Source organism: Chelonia mydas, chromosome 5, assembly GCF_015237465.2.
Source record: "Chelonia mydas isolate rCheMyd1 chromosome 5, rCheMyd1.pri.v2, whole genome shotgun sequence".
In the NCBI taxonomy this organism is placed as follows: Eukaryota; Metazoa; Chordata; order Testudines; family Cheloniidae; genus Chelonia; species Chelonia mydas.
In genome coordinates, this window is record NC_051245.2 from 15,040,367 (window position 1) to 15,065,340 (window position 24,974).

A 24,974-nucleotide genomic window follows, 5' to 3' on the forward strand; every position below is an offset into this window, starting at 1 on the left:
GAAAAGATCCATCTGCAGTCTTTTATCAAGATATCTACCTGGTTAGGCCTCATATCAGCCTCCCACCAATCGACAACTGTTATAATTGGAAACACTTGGATAAGACTACTGAAAGTGAATAAGAAAACAAAAATAAGATCATCCAGGATAGTGGCATACACAGCAGCACAGTTCCTTTTCTCTTCCCAAATCCAGTTGCTGTATTTACACAGTAAATTGCTCATTTGCAGACAGATTTTCAGCTTGTCTAAAGCTTGGCTTTGAAAACTGGTTGTTTACCTGCAATGGGGAATGCAGTGTTACTTCTGCAGTCATTAGTACTATTAATTCAGTAGTGTCATCTGAACCATCTAGTGCTGTGCAGACAGCACCTTTGGTTAAAACTGATCTAGAGGTGTCTAGTGCAGTGAGTTCACGGGCAGATTAAACAAAGTGTCTCAGTCTATTTTGGAAGGTACAGTTCACTTCAAGAAGAGGAAGAATGCAGCTCTGGAAAGAAGAGGGACTTCACCATAAGTAGCTTTTTGGGGAAAACCCTGTGAGCTGCTTTGGCTGCAAAGGGAATTTAAATACAAAACACAGAATAAGGCAGCAGGATTTTGAGTAATGCATTTCTTCAGCATGTGAGAATGGAAACATACACAATATTAATCCTCCTGCACAGAACTGGAAAACATATGGCAAAATGAATCCCCCTCCTCCACGATCCCCCTGGAAAATAGAGGAGGATGAGTGAGGAGAGGGGAAGGAACAGCAGAATTAGAGAGAGAAAAGAAAGGTTGCCTCATTCCCTCTTCTTGTCTGATTTTCCCTTTTCTTCCTATAAATTTAAAAGGTCAGATAATCTAATTAGGAGATTAGCTGCTGAAACCTCCCCTATCAATTTCTACTTCTGAAGCATTGGTGGGTGTGTGATAAGGTGAACTAACTATTAATTTCACAGAATTCCTGGGATACGATGAAATTAGGCAAAGGAAAATGTAGGCTGAGTATCAGGAATAACTGCTGAACACTTACATCTCAAGGAGTGTTGAACAGTGCAATGGCAAAGTCTGGGGAAGCCTCATCACTCAAGACACTTAATGAATTAGAATAATAATTTGCACTTTGTGTAGCACCCTCTCTCCGAGCATCTGAGAGCAACTGGTAAATATTAATTTAGCCTCAGAGCACCACCTAAAGGCAGTATTGTTATTCCCATTTACCCGTGGCAGTCACAAAAAGGTCTCCTAATTCCCATTCATATGCCTTAATCACACTTCTACTTCTGCCTATTTAAGACTAGACTGGACACAACAATGGAAAAATATATAGTAGGAAAAAATCCTTCATGGTCAGGGTGGATAGACTAAATGAGATGACGATAGTGTGGGGTTTTCCATTATTACTTTCTGTGATATGTGTAATTTATATATTAACAATGTACTCAAGTTCAGAACAGTTAAAGCTCAAATACACAGGGACCTCCTTACCACATCCTTTCATAAGAATGCTTATGGATCAATGTTTTAATGACTCAATGGACCTCCAAAATCACACTAGAGAACAGGAAGACCAACTTCTTAAGCACATATCTATAATGTGTAGGGGAAAAAAACCCCTGAGTTATCATGGGAGACCTCAAAGTTTCATGCTGCCAGTACTAAAGTGTCCTTAGGCAATTGTCATAAATAATTGTTAGGAATTCTAACTCGGAAGGCGTTGAATCTAACATTAGGGAACTGTATATTAGACCTGATCTTGACAGATCAATTCCTCTTTATAGCAGAACTAAAAATTAGTGATTGAATAGCTGCGAGTGATCATGAGTTGATTATTTTGTTTATGTATAACAAATGTAAAGTCCAAAGCAGTAAAATATATATATATGGTGCTTTTAAAGGATCAAAGAATTAAAACAATTATGAACCAAATCAGCTGGGATAAAGAATTTTAAAAGACAACTGTCAATGATAATTGGAAACTGTTTAAAATCATTTTACTAGACACCCAATACCACAATTAAGAAAGAAGGGAAGCCGGGTTAAAAAAACAACAACAAGCTGTCTTCGAAGGGATGTGAAAGTAGCTATTTTTAAAAATATATATAACAAATAGAAAAAAAGGGGAAGTTGGTAGTAATGAATATAAATTAGAAGGTAGGAATTACAGAATATTGATAAAGGAAGCAAAAGAACACAAGCAGAAATCAATGGCTAACAGAGCTAAAGAAAATAATGAGTTTTTAAAGTATATAAAGAACAAACAAGTTCTAAAAATGATATTGGTCCCACACTAGAAATGGTAGATGAATAATAATGCAAAAAAGGCAGAAGCGGTCAATAAATATTTCAGTTCTACATTTGGTAAAAAATATATGATGTATTTATATCTTATGATGAAATACTTTCCATTACAACAGTAACTAATGAGGATGTTAAAAAGCAGCTACTAAAATTAGACACTTAATATAATATACATTTTTGATGTAATATAGCTAAGACTTCTGTAAGGCATTTGGCTTGGTTCCACATGACATTTTGATTAAGAAATTAGAACCACAGAAACTCAACATGCTATACACTAAATGGATTAAATACTGGCTAACAGATAGGCCTCAAAATGTAATTGTAAATGGAGAATAATGATCAAGAAGGTATGTTTCTATTGGTCAATCACAGGGATCAATTCTTGGCATTATACTATTTAATATTTTTATTAATGACCTGGAAAAACCCCACAATCATTACTGATAAAATTTACCATGGAACAAAGATTGGAAGAGTGGCAAATAATGACAAGCATAGGTCACTGATATAGAACAATCTTGATCGCTTTGTAAGAGAGATACAAGCAAACAATAACATTTCAATATGGCTAAATTTAAATGTATACATCTAGGAACAAAGAATGAAGGCATATAGTCACAAGATGGGGAACTCTATTCTGGAAAACAGTGACTTGGGATGGGGGATCACGGTGAATAATCAGCTGAACATGGAGCTCCCTGTACAATGGTGTGGGTGAAAGGACATATGTGATCCTCAGATGTTTAAACAGGAATATTGAATAAGCATAGAGAGGTTATATTGCCTCTGTATTTGGCACTGGTACAACCATTACTAAAATACTGTGTCCAGTTCTAGTATCATACTTCAAAGAGGATGCTGAAAAACTGGAGAGGGTTCAAAGAAGGGCCACAAGAGTGATTAATGGATTGGACCATGTGCATTATGGTGATGGACCTCAAGGAGTTCAGTCTATTTAGTTTATCCAAGAGAAAGTTAAGGGATGACTTGATCACAGTCTATATCTACATGAGGAACAGAAATTTGATAACAGGGGGTTCTTCAATCTATCAGATAAACACATACTAACATTCAACAGCTGGTAGTTGAAGGTAGACAAGTTCAGAGTGCAAATAAGGTGCTAATTTTTAACAGGGAGAGCAATTAACCATTGGAACAACTTACCAAGGGTTGTCGTGAATTCTCCATCACTGGAAATGTTTTAAATCAAGACTGGATGTTTTTCTAATAGATATGCCTAGATCAAACAGGAATTAATTCAGGGAAGTACTATGGCCTCTGTTTTGTCAGAGGTCAGATTAGATGATGACAATGGTCTCTTCTGGCCTTAAAAAAAAAATCTATGAATTTAAGGAACGCCCTACAACAAATACTAAATGAAAAGAAAGAGAGAGGAAAGGCTGCAGTAAAATTTGCATATATTTTTATTTTGTGGTTTGCCATCAGACATAACCTAAAGAAAGAGGCAGACAAGACAAACAAACCTCTGTGGGAGATGGGTTTTCTGGCATAAAGAAAATCAATATAATTAAAATGGGTAAACTGGCAAAGGTCTCATCAGAACTACACTCTTGCATTAGCACCCTCACAGACCCATGCAACCATACAGAAAGGCAATATTAGCATTGGATCTGTATTGCTATTATCCATGTCCCTATTTGTAATTAAAGCTGCAATGATTAATCAATATATTTAATTACATAAATCATGTATTTTGATTTGAAAATGTTTAACTGACTATTCAGGCAGGCAGTGACATTAGGCTTCAATCCTGCAGCTGCATGCATGTCAGCTGAAGGACTCCTGTGTGAATAAGACTGTAGGATTGGGGTCATAATACTCTAAAGTTCCCTGCCTCCTCTGATGGTAAGAGGAGAAGTCAAAAACGACACTGAAGTTTGGAGCCTGGGTGATGAGGAAGATGGCTGTGTTAGCAACAACAGCAGAGAAGAGAGGAAGAAGAGAAGGTATGGTAGGGAAGAGGAGCAGCTCAGAGTTCCCCAAATTGAGTTTAAACAGGTGCTAGGATGTCCAGGAAGAAGTGAGAGGTTGAAAGAAAGGGGTAAGGTCAAAGGAAGAAAGGTAAACTGAGAGTTACTGGAACAGAGAAAATAAACAAAACCATGAGAGAGAAGAAAAGGGAACCAAGGACAGAACCTCTCCCTCCCAAACACAAACAAGCTCTCTCTCCCTCCCTCCCCCAATTTTCAAGGACGGTAGTTAACTTTAATTTATCAGATCAATCAAAAATAATTAGTAAAATCTCTGAGTATGGGAATACTCAAGAACTATAGCATTGTTTGTAATTGGTGTGTGGAGACCCAGAGGTCTCATGTAATCCCCCTTTCAGGAAGTACATGATGATAAACTGGGCAGCAGCTAAACACACAAAAAAAAGCCATGCAGCTGTAAACACAGCCTAGTGGGACAGAAATTGGATGAACATGGTGTGATATGGAATTTGGGGGACACTTTAGGATATTATGAATACCAATATTGTAAAATAGCAATGAGTTGTGCCAGATATGCCGTGTAAGGTATCTGCAAAAATGTTCTAATTTGCCAAGTATGGTAATCTCGCGAATGTGTTTGTATCACCTTTGTATTGTAAGTTATATGTATGGTATGTCTGTAGTTCCAAACTTGTGCTGTGCATCTGGGTGACATCCCCAGACAGATTGGCATCAGCACTGCCTAGACTGCTTCATGGCCCACCAAGGGGCATCACCTGTACAATGAACCCATTGAAAAGGCCAGGGGCTACACTGTATGACTCAGCAAGGCATGCAGGGGCATGCCTATGGATAGAATTCTAAGGCTTCCAGGCCATGTGCTGGGCAGCTTGTGTTTGGAACAAAGGAAACAGAAGCTGCATGGCAAAAGACTATAAAAGGCAGCTGCATCTTCTCCATTATGTCTTCATCATTCCTGCTTCTTACCTTTGGAGTAACCTTTCTACAAAGGAAGCACTGAACAAAGGACTTCCATCCAAGCTGTGGATGTGTTCCAGAGGGACTTTCAAGCCAGCAAACTCACCAATACTGCTAAGAACCTGATATATGTAACTTTCAAGTCTCTGTATGTATGTGACTGCTTTACCATTTAACCTCTCTCTTCTTGTTCTTTCTTTTTTCTTTATAATAAACCTTTAGTTTTAGAGACTAAAGGATTGGCTGGCAGCGTGGTATTTTGGGTAAGATCCAAACCTATATTGACCTGGTAACGTGGCTGACCCTTTGGGATCAGAAGAACATTCTGTATAGTGAGCAGAGTTTTTTAAATAACTTCTCACTGTCCTGGCCCTATATGCTGATTGGGAGCCAGAGAACTGGAATACAATAAAGGGGACTGAGTGATTTCTTTTTAGCTTCTTGATGACCAGTGTAGGGGATCAGAAGCACAGTTTGTGACTGGTTGAGGAGTTTAACTTTAATGTTACCCACTAGTCTTAGGAGTATCTGTTCTCCCTTTTGCAGCCTGCCCTGACCTTGGCATTTCCAGTGTGGGCTGCCCTAGGCACACCTGGGGCACACGTGGGTAGTTATGTACTCTAATATTACAGTAATATTCTCTGAATTATTGTTTCTCTTTTCTCTCATTTTCACATGCCAAGTGTATTACTGTCCTCAATTTAAAAAAGTAATAAAGTTACAAAATTAAATACAGGCCATAAAGGCCACACATTATAGAACCACACCTTAAACAATGGTATTCTACAGCTTGTATTTCACCATCATAATTCCATTAGAAAAGAACCCCTTTATATAAAGACATGAGAATAGCTTAGACTGAAAATTTTACCTCTTTTAAAGTTAATATAATCTTATGGAGAACGTCCTCTATGTTGTAGCTGTACCTTTGGTTTCTGAGCTACTGTTTAATGCATCACTGAAAGAAAGATAATATCTACATAGGGTCCCATTATAAACAATAATTTATACTCCCTCTGTTGGCTCATTAGTCACAATCAAAATATTACTCCACAAGTTTTACTGTTCTAAGCTTTGTTGTTTTCTGTGTTGCTGTTGCCGCTGCCACGTTGGTCCCAAGATATTCACGAGACAAGGTGGGTGAGGTAATAGTTTCTATTGGACCAACTTATGTTGGTGAAACAGACAAACATTAGAGCTGCACAGAGCTCTTCTTCAGGTCTGGACAAGGTAATCAGAGGATGGAAATATCACGGATGTATCTCACGGGTCCTATGCATGACTATCACAACATGTGGTGTACCTCATACAGTGCACTACATGCCCCAATAACTACTGTGTGGTTGAAACCAGACAATTGCTACTCTTTCAAATGAGCTCACAAAGCTTGTCTCTTTCACCAACAGAAGTTGGTCCAATAAAAGATATTACCTCACCCACCTCGTCTCTCTGATCTAAACTTTTGCAAACAAATGAAACACCTCCAGTTATTAGTTTAGTGCACTGGTTATTATTATTTATATTAGGGTTGGAAGAGACCTCAGGAGGTCATCTAGTCCAACCCCCTGCTCAAAGCAGGACCAACACCCACTAACTCATCCCAGCCAGGGCTTTGTCAAGCCAGGCCTTAAAAACCTCCAAGGATGGAGATTCCACCACCTCCCTAGGTAATCCATTCCAGTGCTTCACCACCCTCCTAGTAAAACAGTGTTTCCTAATATCCAACCTAGACCTCCCCCACTGCAACCTGAGACCATTGCTCCTTGTTCGGTCATCTGCCATCACTGATAAAAGTTGAGCTCCATCCTCTTTGGAACCCCCCTTAAGGTAGTTGAAGGTTGCTATCAAATCTCCCCTCACTCTTCTCTTCTGTAGACTAAATAACCCCAGTTCCCTCAGCCTGTCCTCGTAAGTCATGTGCCCCAGCCCCCTGATCATTTTCATTGCCCTCCGCTGGACACTCTCTCCAATGTGTCCACATCCCTTCTGTAGTGGGGGGACCAAAACTGGATGCAATACTTCAGGTGTGGCCTCACCAGTGCTGAGTAGAGGGGAATAATCACTTCCCTCGATCTGCTGGGAATGCTCCTACTAATACAACACAATATGCCGTTGGCCTTCTTGGCAACAAGGACACACTGCTGACTCATATCCAGCTTCTCATCCACTGTAATCCCCAGGTCCTTTTCTGCTGCTTAGCCAGTCGGTCCCCAGCCTGTAGCGGTGCATGGGATTCTTTCTTCCTAAGTGCAGGACTCTGCACTTGTGATTGTTGAATCTCATCAGATTTCTTTTGGCCCAATCCTCCAATTTGTCTAGGTCACTCTGGACCCTATCCCTACTCTCCAGCATATCTACCTCTCCCACAGTTGAGTGTCACCTGCGAATTTGCTCAGGGTGCAATTAATCCCATCATCCAGATCATTAATGAAGATGTTGAACAAAACCGGTCACAGGACCGACCCCTGGGGCACACCGCTTGATACCGGCTGCAAACTAGACATGGAGCCATTGATAACTACCTGTTGAGCCCAACAATCTAGCCAGCTTTCTATCCACCTTACAGTCCATTCATCCAATCCATACTTTTTTAACTTGCTAGCAAGAATACTGTGGGAGACCGTATCAAAAGCTTTGCTAAAGTCAAGATATATCACATCCACCGCTTTCCCCATATCCACGGTGCCAGTTATCTCATCATAGAAGGCAATCAGGTTGGTCAGGCATGACTTGCCCTTAGTGAATCCATATTGACTGTTCCTGATCACCTTCCTCTCCTCCAAGTGCTTACTTGGTATTATTTTAAATGTAAATGGGGCATCAGTGATGAATGCATTATAAGACCAATCCACGATGTATTCACTCAAGTGGACTTCAGTTCTAACAAGTAAGTAAAAAAGCATACACATGTATCATACACTAGTATTATGATTGATATTAGCAGATTCCAAAGGTATTGAAAACAGCTAATTAAAACGAAAAAAAAAAAAATGATTTCCTGCTAAAATACAGCCAAATAGACACAAAAAGCATAAGAGAGCAGTGAAATAATAACTTTCATTTACTCAGCCCAAAAATATGAAGATCAGGTAATTTCAGCAGATAACCATTGTCCATATTACAAACACAACCATTCAAAGAACTTCATTACAAGACTGCCCGCTACCCAGGTTACAAACAAGGTTTCAGTCTTTGGCATAGCATGGATCTTAACATTATTTTATAACAAGAGCTAGGTCAGACCATGGTGTATTCAAGGTCTTTAAGGTGGTCATATTTCTAGTGTAGTCAGGGACTAACATTTTTCTAAAAGAACAGTTTCTTTACAGATTTCATGAGTCTTAAGATTTATAAATGCTATACAAGCAAATATCCATTAATGGGCATGCTATTAAAGGAACGAGTTGACTTTACAATAGGTAAAATATTTTAAAATTAAATTACCCTTCTAGTAGGAGAACAGTTACTAATCTATGTATATACTATCTCTGCAGCAGACTATTCATTTTATTTGTTACAATCCATGGGAATATGTATATTCTAAGAAGTCAGTAAAAGGAGTTTTTCAACAAATATATACACAAACTTCAGGATTGCTGGGAAAATCAATACAGATTTGTCTTATGATTCTTACTAAGATACAGTACTTGCAGTTGTGCAAGTTTTTTCCATCTGTAAAACCACCATGGCATTCTTTTAAAAAAAAAGTCTCAGGCCCCGAAGAGCACAGTAATTAAATTTACATTGTCTTCAGTTTGTATGGAAATTAACCTCATTTCCACAGAGGAAACAGGGTTTGCTCTTTGTTCCTTCACATTTTATTTCAGCATTTTAATCTTTCCTTATGCAAAAACCAACCAACCAAAAAAACCCACAAAAAACAAAGAACACCCAAGCAAATAAAAAACACCAGCTTTACTACATTCTGTACCTGAAATTACTCCATTTACAAATTAAGAGGAAAATTCTATTCTCCAGATCACACTGTGTCCTCATTAAAGCCAATGGGAGTCGCAGGTACACAACTAAAGGTAGAACTGGGCATAATGATAAAGCCAGCAACTGCAGGATCCCAGATATAATACTATAAAATGTATAACGCAGTACTCTAAGTGTATGCTTTATATGTTCATGGAGAATGCTAATCCCATTGCTCTGGGGAACACATGGCAACATAGATGAACCCATCAATCACAGGTCCCCATAGCATTCTCAACGGGATGCAAAGCCTTTGCCCAGAGAATACAAGAAATATTGGTTTCTAGACCATGCTGATATGTCTCATACCGAGACATTAATTTACACAGCAGACAGCAAAATTTATGCAAATACCACAATGCTCACTTCACTGCATTAGTAATTTGGACTAATTTCTACTGCAAACTACTCTGAATACTAAACAAACTTGCAAATCTAAACTATTTACCATACATGTAGCAGAACAGCCTTCCAAAGAACAATAACTGGATTTATATTTGTATTTAATAGCATCTACCCAAGCTCTAGGTGTTTTTATAATTATAGATAATATATAAAACAAAAAAGGAACAATACGCACCACCCCCAACCCCATTTTGCCTCTAGCCCAGATCCATCCCCATTCCCTCTCTAGCACCAACCCTGCTTCGCCCCCAGCTCTAGTTCCACTCCACCCCAGCTCTGCTCTCATTCCCTTTCTGCCCCCAGGCCAGCTCCTCCCCCATCCCTAGCTCCACTGCTGTGGAAGCCTTGGCTGAGCACTAATGGGGGGGGGGGGGGGGCGGGTAGACGCAGATAGAGTCTGTTAATGGTGCAGGGGAGGGGCACACAACTGGAAAAGTTTGTGCACAATTGCTCTAAGGCATGTTTTCCAATCCTTTAATCATTCTCATGGCTCTTCTCTGAACCCTCTCCAATTTTTCAACATTCTTCTTGAAGTGTGGACACAGTACTCCAGCAGTGGTTGCACCAGTATCAAATACAGAGGTAATGTAACCTTTCTACTCCTATGCGAATTCCCCTGTTCATACGTCCAAGGATCACATTAGCCCTTCTAGCTACACCATTGTCCAGGGAACTCATGTTCATCCTAGATGACCCCCAAGTCTTTTTCAGTTATTGCTTCCCAGGATAGAGTTCCCCATCCTGTAAGTATATAGCCTGCATTCTTTGCTCCTAAATGCATGCCTTTATGCAAATTACCACTCCCTTTCATTTGACCATATTGAAACACACATTGTTTGCTTGCATCATGCTTATCAAACAATCCAGATAGGTCTATGTCATTAATCAGTCATCTTCATTATTTACTACTCTCCCAATCTTTGTACCATCTACAAACTTGATCAGTAATAATTTTATGTTTTCTTCCAGATCATTGATAAAAATATCAAATAGCATAACAACAAGAATTGATCTTCGTAGGACTCCATTAGAAACACAGTGATAATTTTCCATTTATTGTTACAATTAAACTTTGAGATCTGTTAGCCAGTTTGTAATCCATTTAACGTGCCATGTTGATTTTGTATGCAGTATTGGTGTAGCTGTGTTGGTCCCAGGATATCAGAGAGACAAGGTTGGTGAGTGTCTTTTATTGGACCAATTTCTGTTGGTGAGAGAGTCAAGCTTTTGAGCTTACACATGATCTGAAGAAGAGCTTTGTGTAAGCTCGAAAGCTTGTATCTCTCACCAACAGAAGCTGGTCCAAAAAAACATATTACCTTACCAACTTGGTCTCTCACTTTGTATGGTTCTAATTTTGTATAGTTCAGAACGTTATGTGGTACTAAGTCAAATGTGTTACAGAAGTCTATTATAGAAAGCAAACTTGTAATCTCATCCAAAAAAGATAGTTTGACAAGATCTATTTTCCATAAACTCATGCTGATTGACATTAATTATAGTACTCTCTTAATTCTCTATTTAGTCCTGTATCAGCCATTCCATTATTTTGCTTGGGATGGAAACTTAAAATGCACACACCATTGCAACTATAACTGAAGCATTGCTACTGCAATCTTATGAGCCCAAGTTATTAGTTTATTTTATTTCTCATTTATGGCTTGATCTGCAAAATGCTGCACATTCCTGTAAAGTGTGACTTCCCTCAACTCTCAGGCAAGTCCCACTGAAGTAAAGGTGAATGCTCAGTTCCTCCCCTAACTGAGCACTTTGCACTTTAAAAAAATATACATTTTTAAAAGTGTCTAATGATTTTGGATGCCCAACTTGATAAATTAAAAGGACTTGATGATCAGAGGGCTGATGCAGTCTCAAGTTTGGTACCTAAAATCACCAGTCACTTTTGAAAATTTACCCCCGACTTCTTATTCCTACCATGATCATCGTACAGTTATTCTTTTTATTCTGGAATTATAATGACTTTTCTTTCTGTTTAATTCCTTCTAATCAGACATTGGGATTGAATTCCAACAGTACAAGGCTCTGTCCTTTTTTGTCTTGATACAAATCATAGACTGCAATGACTGCTCACGTGCTTAACTTTATGGAAGTGAATAATCCCCATTGACTTCAGTGGCACTGGAACTTCCCAGGTCTGTAAAGTGAAGCATATGCTTAAGTCTCTGCAGGACTTTATGAGGAAGACTTTATGCCAGAATACGTCCAAAAAAAAAAGGGGTCTACGTAATCTTACTGTGTGGTTCCTGTGGTTACATAAACCTAAAATAAAATTATAAACAATATTCACAATAGCTAAGACTAAAATTTTGACAACATATTCCTTTCCTTTTCTTCCTCTAGCAAAAGCTCAACTCAAATTAATCCCAGTAATTTTTTCTTTCACTCTATTACAGTGGTTCTCAAACTTCATTGCACCGTGACCCTCTTTGATAGCTACTTTTAACTACCTGAGAGGTGGTTCCAGAGAGGATGGTTCTAGACTATTCTCAGTGGTAGAAGAGGACAGGACAAGGAGTAATGGTCTCAAGTTGCAGTGGGGGAGGTTTAGGTTGGATATTAGGAAAAACTTTTTCACCAAGAGGGTGGTGAAACACTGGAATGTGTTACCTAGGGAGGTGGTAGAATCTCCTTCCTTAGAAGTTTTTAAGGTCAGGCTTGACAAAGCCCTGGCTGGAATGATTTAATTGGGGATTGGTCCTGCTTTGAGCAGGGGGTTGGACTAGATGACCTCTTGAGGTCCCTTCCAACCCTGATATTCTATGATTCTATGATTCTTCTGATAACAAAAATTACTACACACCCCTACCTCCATGCCAGGCGGAAGCCGCAGCCTGAGCCCCGCTGTCCCAGGCTGAAGCCCTTGGGCTTCAGCTTCAGCCCCCAGTGGCAAGGCTCAGGCTTCTGCTTCAGCCCCGGGTCCCAGCGAGTCTAACACCAGTCCAGGGGACCCTATTAAAATGGGATTGTGACCCACTTTGGGGTCCCAACCCACAGTTTGAGAACTGCAGCTATATTACTTCATGAATTTGCTTACTCAGTTTACCAGGCTCATCAAAAACATATTTCCTGTTCGTTTTCTCTCTCTCCCTTCCTCCCACACAGAAAATAAAACTGCCCTTAATTTGTTTAGCATCCCCAAAACCATTATCTTGTTAGCTGCCTTTTGCTAATACATACTTCAAGGAGTCTGTTTGACTTTCTAGAGTTATTCTCTAGGGTTGACTGTAGCTCAAAGAGGTTTGAAATAGAAAGTGAAGTGTACATGACTAATAGAACATCACACAATGAATATGTAATCCAAAAGGAAACCATAATGGTTGAAGTGGTATAATACATTTCATTTCATGAGTTAGAAATACCATGGAAATCAATAAATAGTACAGCCACAACAGAATTATTAAGACAGTATCAAACAAATGTAGAGACTACGATCCCAGCTTCAAGTATTTAAGCTACATGAATGCATGGTATAATAAAACACCCAATACGCGTGTCCCCACAAGTCACCAGAGTGACACTGTCATTAAGACAGAGCTGAAACTGCATTCCCTTTTAAAGTGCCTCGAGAACAGGTACCACAGGCTGACAGTGCTCAGGCAATACAAGTGATAATAACCGAATACATCCATCCCCACCTTTTCTTCTTTTAAAAGCCCATTAATTTTAACCAGTGTTTGTTGTTCAACAAGTGTGGTATAAACATGTTTACAAATCCAAGAAACAACAGGCCACCAGACGCTTTTACAAGTCACCAGTCTCAAAATGTGAAAATAGTGTTCAATAAACACCAACTAAAGTACATTTAAAAAAAGATTAAACATAACTTGCAATGAATAAGAGCAGGCATGAACTGTGCTAATTTTTATTAACTCAGTCACCTCTAAAGGTTCCCTGATGCCCTTCCTTCTCCCTTTCCTTTTTTCTTTGGTGGATGCTCTCTCTCTACCCTCCATTTAAAAAAAATTAAAATGGTATCACTGTTCACAGTACACATGCTAATAAAATGCCCGATCCCATATGGTGCTATGGAGGGGAACACCACCTCACAGGAGCAAATACACGGCTTCAGAAGATTAACACACTATTTGTACAGTTTTTGGAGACTGATTCTATTGTCCTTACTCAGGGAAAAGTCCCATATACTTCAGTGAGAGTTCTGCTGGAATGAGGAGCGCAGTGTCCTACAGCACAATGGGAGTTTTGGGTTGCTGGGCTCAGGATTAGCAAAGTGTTGTAATTCATTGCTTCCCATGCTCACTTCTGATTTCCGGAGTATAAATAATATTTGCAACCTCTAAGATAGGATAAAGTTATTGATAATGAATACTACTGTGATGTTTGTACAGAATGTGTGCATGAACCCACACTGTCAATCAGAACATCTAAGTTTTAGATGCTTTTCACTAACTCCTTTTATACCAAAACATAGAATTTGATTTTTTTATCTACAGATTTATACAGAGTTTTACTTTTAGCTGAGAACAGCACACATACTGGTAGGTGTTTCCATTCCCAAATCATTAATTATCCATATAAAAAAGAAATAGCTAGCACAAAAAAGGCATTTGAATATTTTCATGAGCAGGGTTCTTTATTTGAAATATCTTTGGTTTTAACCACCTCAGTTTGTCTTGTAAAAAGATAGCTTTTTAAACGGAAAACCAAATTCTCAAAACTTCTTGGGCTGATATATTCTGATACCGCTCAACTGGTGTACAAGTCACATTTCATAAAAGAATAATGGCAAGTTAGTCGATAGTTTATAAAAATTTATTTACAGTATTCCAGTACCAAAGCTGTTTCCTTCCACTACACATATACATACATGCTTTGTTATTGTAAAGCTATTTTAAGTGCTGAGCTGTTGTCACTTTTTGTATTTATTTATTTTCAAGAACATATGTTTTGTATGGGAAAAAAGTGCACACATTTTGTAAACAAAACGCAAGATTTTTTGGCCTTTTCAACACACTGTAATTCATAAGTATAATTACTGGGTAGAACCACTGATGATTTTCACAATCCCAGCACTGGATTGGATCATTTTGACTGCAACATTTTAGAAGAGCTTTACAATTGTGCTGAGTGCTGATTTAAAGGTTCTTTCTATTCTATATAGGTTTTTATATTGCCCCACACCACTGTATTATCTATTGGGTGTACGCTCCACTCTTCCACTCATCCCCGTAATTGCCAGCACAAGCATAACTAATCTTCCTACCCCTGCATCTTATTTGCAGGAGTCTTGGAAATATCCCCATGGTACTAATCTGCCTAAACCACTGCTGCAGTAATCTCTGATTCCACTTGGATATTTCCAAGTTGTAACCCTCTGGCAGAGCTACTATAGACAGGCATGAACAATAACTCAGTATTAGTGCTAGCATCATGATGATACACGCATGCATAAGCAAGGACAGGGGCAGTGTCAAGAATCGATTCCAGTGCTGTTGTCAGTGAGAACTATGAAAATATAATATGTAAGACCAGAAAATTTGAAACGAAGCAGTTTGCTATGTGGTACTTCAATAATCCTGACACAGTTATTCAACACTTTCCACCTTTATGTCTTTATGGAGGTTTGGTTCATTTTCAGCTTTACTGTGGAGACTAAGTACCATAACGATCAGTGAGCTCTGTTCTTTTGCTCTAGAAACCTGGGTTCAGACCCTTCTGTTACTAATACAAATGAGTTTGGGGATCTTAGTATTTGTCCATATCATAAAACCAACATACAAATTGGCATGGTCTTAGGAGAAGAGCAGGGACAAAGGAATTCAGGACTGAAGTGCTTTGGAAAACCTTTGAAAGGAGCATGCACAGAACCTGCCTATTTGATGCATGGCTCCAGCCAGTGATGTTACTAGTTCTTCACTTACACGAGCATCAAAAGTATCCAACCGGGACATAATTGCTGTTCAAGACAGCCCAAGTGTTACATAGAATGGGCATAAGTGTGTTCAATTATTCTGGATTAACACTAGTGCAACTAAATACAATTTGGCTCAACAATATCCATTTTAATAGATTTTCTAGAGTTCTGCAGATTAATTAGCATTTTTAGTTCATAAACTACAGTCAGGGGCCTCAAGCCAAAATGGGCCCTTTGGGCACTATCCACAATACATATATTTACTAATAATACAGATATTTAACTAACAAGTGAATACACGGAATAATTTTATATGAAACCATGTCATTATGTGTACAGGATTTCAGTCCCTAGCACAGCATTACATTTAGTATGTGAATTTTTCTTCATTATTATTACTACTATTACTTTTAAGCAATGCCTTTGTATTCTTTAATTTTTTTAAAAACAGTGTCTTCTCTTCCTAATTAGTTGGTGATTGCTTCTGGGATAGCTAGATTTTCATTGCCTGTTAGGATTCTTTGGCATAATTCCCCATCATTATGGACTACTATAAAGTTCATACAAACAGAGCTATTTCAACTTGCATGCCACAGTTTCTTCTTCCCTTGATAATCAAGCTGGTTTTACTTATGTTTACTGTGTGGTCTGTTGCTATTGTATGCTTGCTTTGCTGGGAAGCTGCATTTCCATTCTGGATTCTTTCCATGTTCTGGTAAATTTTGTCATGCAATTTTTGCCTTGGTTTCCTAAAACTCTTGGCATCTTGGATAATACATTAAATTATCTACCTAGTCAACAGAATAGTATGGGTAGAACTATTTTTATTTAAAAAAAAAACACCCTTATGTTTTGTCCTTCCTAGTAGAGATTTTAAAACATTTCTTTCTATTTTACTGTTTTTATGTATGATCTAGCAATTCTGATTAGAAAGATGTTGACTTTCTATTGTTATTTGGGATGGATGGCTATTCATTACTCGCCCCATTATGTCTAATCTAGTCTACAACTATATGTCAAAAAATGACAGCTCTCAGATATGAGCGATCATGAAAATGAAATGAAGTAAGTTGCAAGAAAAGAGAGAAGGCTCTATCTCCATTCCCTAAACCAACATTGCTGTACAAAATAACTGCAACAACAGGACTCAGGCTTGTGTTTAAGACAGACGCATCGCTATACCAGCTCTACAGTGCAAAGCAAATACATAATTATGTAGTAGCTTGAATATTATAGCCCATGAGTCTTATATTTTAAATATTATGGCATTTGGGAAGAATATTAACATAATCTATATCTAATGTAAAAATCTAAAGCTTCCACAAGCTACACACAACTTATGAAAGCTTGTGCTCGACTTATGGTGACAGACACTATGTTGTGTACCACAAAACCTAACCTTAGGTCCTCTATTTATACCACACTTGTTATGACGCATATCTAGGATGCCATTAGTTGTATGATATTAAAGATACAAATAACCCCCTTGACCATTTCATGTTTTACATCAGTTCACTTAAGCATGCAAAGATCAGTCACACACAGCATGCAGCATGCAATAAATGCAGAGCAGAGGTTAATAACCTGGAAGCATAGGATCTGAGAATGTGAGAACAAGTTAAAGACAAAAGTTCCTCTCCATTGTCACTGAGGGTCGAGAAGCAATGCTGCAGCGTAGAGCAGTGAGAGTGAGGAAAATACAGTTTGTCCAAGACATATACATATCTCCGCAAGTGGCGGCAGGCATAACTGAAAGACAAGGGTAAAGGGAGAAAAACAGAAAGAGGAATTTTCCTTTAAGAAAGCCAATTAATGTTTTGTCCAAAGAGGTTTTGTGCCGACACTCAGCAGAAGATGCCAAACACAGCAAAGTAGCAGTTCAAACTAAAACAACAAAAAATTAGAAAGGCAGAAAGAACTGATCATCTATGGTCATGTGCTGGGGAGTTTGCCAAGTTTGGGGGCTTGTAAACACACAAAAAAATTAAATAAAATTGTAAGCTAACTTTTAACTTGGCTTGAAGACATGAACACATGAGACTGCGGACCTGGTTTACAATGTTATCAGAAAAAAATGAGAATATTCATAGAATTTAACTGGCTTCATGGAAAATGACATCTTACCCCACTGGAGTAAAAAAGTCATGTAGAACTACTGAATCATTACTCTGAAGTACTCATGCACTCTAGAATTCCCGCAGTGGAGACAGCCTATCGGTTATTTGAACAGGGTTGGTCAGTCCTTCCATGAGAAACCTCTTGTAATTACTTTCAAGAAATATACACTTCTGTCTTAGAGTTGGCAGATGGCGAGAGTTCTGGGGAAATCACTCTGAGATGTCTGGCTTTAGTGTTAATAATACAACATGTAGACAGAAACCCTGAAAATACGTTGATCACTCTTGAGTCAAAGTTCATACAATCTGTGTCAATGCTGCTTCACACGGTGTTCTCGCACTCATGAATTTATTGGAGGATAAGCTGATCAGTAGAACAGTTCACCTGAAATATACTGTTCTGCTGTCACACTACCATGTGCACACATTTTAGATCCACAAAAAATTCATATCATTACAGTTACTGTATAGTAAGGGAGTAGTGTATGCACACAACAGATTAGATCACACACACGCAGTGACCAAAGAGACGACTCGGGCAATCTACTCAGGGTACACAAAGTGGCACATTCACCAGAAAATTCCTTAAATTATCTTTAATGCTAATATTTAAAGAGAGAGGAAATGTTAGTCAGGAAAAAACCTGGCTCACCATAAAATGCTGAATGGTATTCCATGTATTCTACTGAAGATTATTTACCAAATTACTTTCCTTTTGGTTTAATGTTCTGTGGGCAAAATTCTGCCCTCTGTTATGGGGCACACTAGATGGAGAAAGAAAGCGTAACCACCGTTATTACCGCTCCCCCACCCAGCAATTCAGCACTCAAAGTTCTAGAGTGATAGACTAGTTTTCAGTCTGGACAGTAGACCACAACCTTATGGGGCTGCTAGCTTGGGTTTAAAGCACCACCAAATTCAGGAGAGGTTTGTGTGTGTGGACTGGAGAGAGGGTTAGGGACAACACCGAAGAAAGAGCCCAAGTTAACTCTGAAGCGAAGGCATACTCTCAATGTACAAACCTCCCCAGAACCAGATTGCAGTTTAGATTATAAATTCTTCAAAATATGGGCCATGTCTTTATATGTTTGTACATTTCCCGGCACAACAGAGCCTCAATTCCGATTGGGATCTCTGGGCACCACTGCAACATAAATAAATAACTAATAGATGGCTCTGGGACTCTTTTTGTGATGAGCATTGCTTTGCGATCCCCACTTCCATGGTTCCAAATAGCAAGGCAAGACTGTGCCATGTATTTGTTAGGTCTTATTTATATTCAAAGTTGAACCAGTTTAAACTATAAACTGCCACATAAACACTCATTCATATAAACCTGGCTCATACTGATTTAACTTAATTTAGCATTGAATTGATTTAAGCTATTAATACAAGTTTAAATATAAGATTAATATACATTAAACTGAATTAAAGAATGTCCACAGTGTTTTGCACCACTTTAACTAAATCAGGTTTTAAAACGACTTCAGGTTAAACTGGGCCAACTCTGTATATAACCAAGGCATAACTCTCTCCGTATAGTTGTATGTAAAGAAAAACAACAGTGAAATTTGGAAGCTAGAGCTAATACCAGTTTAAACATGGAACTTAACCAGAGTCTGAAAACTAATGTTCCAATGGGCATTCAAGCTAGAATCAAATGCTATGGGAAATTTTGTTATTTTTAATATTTTTTATTGGGTTGACTACTTTCATTTTAAAGCAAATGCCTATTTTGTATTCGCAATTTATTATTAAAATTTCTGAAAAACAAATGATTACAGCAAATGAAAAATACTGTTAAATACTGAGGGGTAGGGATATGTGCATTCACACATGTGTATGCATACTCTCTCTCTCGATATATACACACTGTACATAGATATAGATAGCTATTTAATCCTAAACACAAAAAGCCCAAGCATGTATTTTATCGTTTAAAAAGAAAAAGATGCACCAGCACAGCAAATTAGATTTGTGCATTTTCCTCTTTTAAATAGTAAAACATCAAACTGAATATCTTGAGATTGGATAGTAAAATGTTAAGGAATCAATATCAACTCCCAATAGTTCAAATTTGGAACCTCTGGGTAACTGGAGCCTGGGAAATCATTAAGTGTGGTCTGGAGTTATCCCATCAAAAACAGTTGTTCTTACTTAAAAGATGAAACTTTGCCATTTTCTGAGATAATGAAAATAGTAAAACATCTCTAGTGTCTTCTCACCATATAAATATTTCCAGGGTTATATGCTGCATAAATCTGAGAAGTTATTAGTAATAAAATATTCTCATCTGCTCCATTAAATCTAAAGATATCAAATTCTTAATGATCTGGAATAACTACTACTCAGTAAGAATCAAAATAAGACACAAGACCAGAGGGTGGGGAAACTACGGCCCACGGGCCGGATTCGGCCCGTCATGGCTCCCTGCCTACCCTGGCACAGCTCCCAGAAGCGACCGGCACCATGTTCCTGCGGCCCCTGGGGGAGGGGGAGCAGAGGGCTCCGTGCGCTGCCCTTGCCTGCAGGCACCAGCCCCCGCAGCCTCCATTGGCTGGGAACAGGGAACTGCGGCCAATGGGAGCTTTAGGGGAGGTACCCACAGGCGAGTGCAGTGCACGGACCCCTCTGCTTCCCCACCCAGAGGCTGCAGGGACATGGTGCCAGCCGCTTCTGGGAGTGGCGCGGAGCCAGGGCAAGCAGGAAGCCTGCCCTGGCCCCAGTACGTGTCGCTGCCACCCCAGAACCGCTCCAGGTAAGCAGTGCTGGGCCAGAGCCTGCACCCCAAACCCCTCCTGTACCCCACACCCCAACTCCCTGCCCTGAGACCCTGCCACACCCTGCCTGCACCCCAACCCCCTGCCTTGAGCCCCCTCCCACACTCCAACCCCCTTCCCTGAGTCTCCTTGTATACCCCACACCCCTCCTCTGCCCCAACTCCTTGCCCTGAGCCCCTTCCTGCACACCGCACCCCCTCCCACACCCCACACTCTGTCCCGCACTCCAAACCCCTGCTCCAGCCCTACATTCATGGCCCTGCATGCAATTTCCCCACGCAGATGTGGCCCTTGGGCCAAAAAGTTTGCCCACCCCTGCCCAAGACCTTACAGTGCCAAACCAAAAGAAAATGAAATGTGCACAGAGAAAGTCATTTAAATAAGAGATTAACATTACTATTTCAGAAACCAAAGTGACAGGAACGTAAGAATGGCCATACTGGATCAGACCAATAGTCAATATAGACCAGAATCCTGTCTTTTGACAGTGGCTAATGCCAGAAGATTCAGAGGGAATGAACAGAACAGAGCAATTATCGAGTGATCCATCCCTATCATCCAGCCCCATCTTCTGGCAGTCAGAGGTTAGCAACACCCAGAGCATGGGGGTGCAGCACTGACCATCTTGGCTAGTAGCCATTGATGGACCTATCCTCCATGAACATATCTAATTCTTTTTTGAACCCAGTTATACTTTTGACCTTCACAACATTCCCTGGCAACTAGTTCCACAAGTTGTCTGTGTGTGAAGAAATACTTCCTTTTGTTTGTTTTAAATGTGCTGCCTATTAATTGGATTGGGGGTTCTTGTGTTATGTGAAGGGGTAAATAACCCTTCCTTATTCATTTTCTTCACATCCATCATAATTATATAGACCTCCATCATATCCCTCCTTAGTCATCTCTTTTCTAAAATGAACAGTCCTAATCTTTTTAATCTCTCCTCATATGAAAGCTGTTCCGTATGATTCATCATTTTTGTTGCCATTCTCTCCACTTTTTCTAATGCTACTATATATCTTCTTTGAGATGGTGTGACCAGAACTGCATACAATAGTCAAGGTGTGAGCTTACCAAGGATTTATATAATGACATCATGATATTTATTGTCTTATTATCTATCCCATTCCTAACATTGTTCACTTTTTCAACTGGTGCTGCACACTGAGCAGATGTTTTCAGAGAACTATCCACAATGACTCCAATATCTCTTTCTTGAGTGGTAATAGCTAACTTAGATCCCATCATTTTGTCTGTATAGTTGGGATGTTTTCCAATATGCATTACTTTGCAATGATCAACACTGAATTTCATCTGCCATTTTGTTGCTCAGTCATCTAGTTTTGTGAGATCCCTTTGTAATTCTTGGCAGTCTGCTTTGGACTTAATTATCTTGAATAATTTTGTATTGTCCGCAAACTTTGCCACTTCACAATTTACCCCTTTTCCCAGATCATTTATGAATATGTTAAACAGCACAAGTCCCAGTACAGATCTTTGGGGGACCCCCTCTATTTATCTCTCTTCACTGTGAAAACTGACTATTTATTCCTACCCTTTGTTTCCTATCTTTTAACTACTTACTTATTCATAACAGGACCTTCCCTCTTATCACATGACTGCTTACTTTGCTTAAGAGCCTTTAGTGAGGGACTTTATCAAAGTCTTTCTGAAAGTCCAAGTACACTATATCCACTGGATCATCCTTGTTCACATTAGTTGACACCCTCAAAGAATTCTATTAGATTGGTGAGGCATGCCTTCTCTTTAGAAAAGCTGTGTTGACTCTTTCACAATATATCATGTTTATCTGTGTCTGATAATTCTGTTCTTTACAATAGTTTCAAGCATTCTGCCTGGTACTGAAGTTAGGTTTACTGGCCTGTAATTGCCAGGATTGCCTCTGGAGCCTTATTTAAAAATCGGCATTACATTAGCTATCCTCCAGTTATCTGGTACAGAGGCTGTTTTAAGCAATAGGTTATACACCACAGTTAGTAGTTCTGCAATGCTAGAAAAAACAGAAGGAAAGGGAAGGCAGGAATCTAATAGACACTAAAATCAAGGTGAAAAGAGTTAATAATATGCTAAATGCAAAAACAGTAATTGCCTTTTAAACCAAAATGTACCTAAAAAGTTCAAGCTGCAGCAGAGTTAGGTGAAGGAATCTTCCATCACTTGGGCATACCTGTCTGCTCTAGCTAGAGGTTTATTTACCTTCTCTGACCCACAGTTCTGACATCTACTGCAATGCTCTCTCCCCTGCTTGTGGCCTCTTCTAATCTGGCCCAGAGATATGTGAGAGATAAGGAGGAAGCCTGCAACAGCCACTGCTACTATCCACTGCCTCCCCATTCCATAAAAGCTCCACCGGAAGATTTTAGGCACCTCCCCAGCCTATCTATAATCACTAGACATGTGAGAAACATAAGTGTATTTTTACTATCCTCTTGATATCCCCCTCATCATGTCTGTGATCCTAAAAGCACCCCAATGCCAACTGGCACACAGTTATGATACTTACCCAAAGGGGGCATGTAATTTATCTCTGGAAAACTCACAATTCACTGATCATTAATATTACTGTGTGGTGTATGTGCAAAGTTACAAACGTGTGCTGACATTATGTTCTTAAAATGTCTCCCAGATAGGACACAAGGAATCCATCTCTCCCCACACAAAGGAATGTGGTGCCATCTGCTTGAATGTCTCTCCAAGGTAAATTGAGAGACACTGGACATGCATTTACTTAAAAAGTAAACAAAGCCATCAAGCTAACAAGAGGAGGTTGCAACCACTCATCTATCATCAGGAGTGGGTGGGTGAGATTCTGTGCCCTGCGTTGTGCAGGAGGTTGGACTAGATGATCATAATGGTCCCTTCTGACCTAAATATCTATGAATCTATAAGCAGGAGAGGAACCAGAATGCAGTCTTCACCAGACTGCATGGCATCTCTTCCCAGCAGGAGAAAAGGAACTTTATCTACGAACACATTTCAAAGGCTTACTGTTCTATAAAGACAGGGGGAGCAAACCCCTAAGTTATCCTTTTACCTGAAGAGATAAAGAAACTGAGCACTTTGGACTCCGTAAAGGATCCTAACCAGAATTAATGACCCATTGCTGGAAAAGAGACTTGGTGAGAAACGTTCCTTTTTCTGGAACAAAAGACTCCACTTTGTTAAATCAGGTTTTAATCTTATGAGCATATTTTGCTTTTGCTTGCTTGTAACCCTTTCTTACTTTATGACTTATACTTGTTTCAGAGTAGCAGCTGTGTTAGTCTGTATTCGCAAAAAGAAAAGGAGTACTTGTGGCACCTTAGAGACTAACAAATGTATTTGAGCATAAGCTTTCGTGAGCTACAGCTCACTTCATCGGATGCTTGGTATCACTTAAATCCATGTCTTTCTGATTAATAAACTTGTTTTATTTTTAATACAAAACTGCTCAGGATAATTAAGTCGCAGGCAGACTGTGAAGAGCTACAAAAGGATCTCTCAAAACTTGGTGACTGGGAAACAAAATGGCAGATGAAATTCAATGTTGATAAATGCAAAGTAACACACATTGGAAAACATAATCCCAACTATACATATAAAATGTCGGGCTCTACGTTAGCCGTTACCACTCAAGAAAGAGATATTGGAGTCATTGTGGATAACAGCTGAAGTTTTATAACAAATATACAGAAGACTCAAATGCAAACTGTACTGAGCCAATGTCCTTATGAGTACACAGACCTAAACTAACGAACTGACTGGGATGTGGCACAGAAAGTGTGTTTCAGTTTGTGAATATTGTGCTTCACCCGTTCTGTTAACACAAGAAAGTCTAAAGCAGCATATCCAGACATATTCAAAAAGGAAATAATTCCAAATATTAACATTTCAGTTATTGTAGTTCATAATCTGGCTCTCAACAAATGGCAGGGAGATTTTATGAAGGCTATAAATCTTTAAAATTACTCAGAAAAAGTAAGGTTTTGATTTTAAGTCTTCAAGACATGCATGCCACACATATTAGCTCAGAGAAGCTAGATTAATCTGGAGCCATGAAAAAAAGCCAATTCTACAAAGCCTGATTAAATATTTAGGTCATATTGTTTCTGCAGCAGGGTCTGAAAAATATACACTACACAACACTGTCTGCTACATGAAGAGTTAGAAAGATCTTAAAGGTTTAATCATTTATCTTTTCAAATGACAGTCATCATACGCCATGAGACCCCCGTGGAAAAACCCAGCTAAAATTCTTTGGTAAAGGAATTGTGAAAGTCCACAGTGTTTGTGAGCATCCAAACGATACACATATGTATCAAGAATGTGATCTAGTAGTGACTTACTCAGACGGTCCCAAAGAGTGACAGTAAAAATGTACACCATGTAGACCCAAGAAGGATACAGATGATGATGATGATGATGACCTATTAGATCATCCAATCCATTTCCTGGGGGCAAATGCTGGATTGTTCCACATGTTCACATATTAGCTTAATGCTACATTTCATCTTAATTTGTTACATTTCTGTTTTCCAGGCTTGTCTTGTTCTCCCTTCCTCAAAATGAAGTTCTTTTATTAT

The 24,974-nt window shown here is 39.1% G+C and overlaps 1 protein-coding gene and 1 long non-coding RNA gene across 7 annotated transcripts in view; both read right to left on the reverse strand.

The window, feature by feature from the left end:
• Nucleotides 1-24,974, reverse strand: part of DYM (dymeclin) — a 375,287-nt gene that overhangs the window by 100,829 nt on the left and 249,484 nt on the right. The gene's annotated exons all lie outside the window — the stretch shown is intronic.
• On the reverse strand, nt 5,596-20,540 carry LOC122465896. Its single transcript, XR_006291029.1, has 3 exons — nt 20,529-20,540; nt 13,684-13,685; nt 5,596-5,810 (listed from the first exon to the last, which is right to left on the reverse strand). It is a non-coding gene; the product is annotated as an uncharacterized LOC122465896 (long non-coding RNA).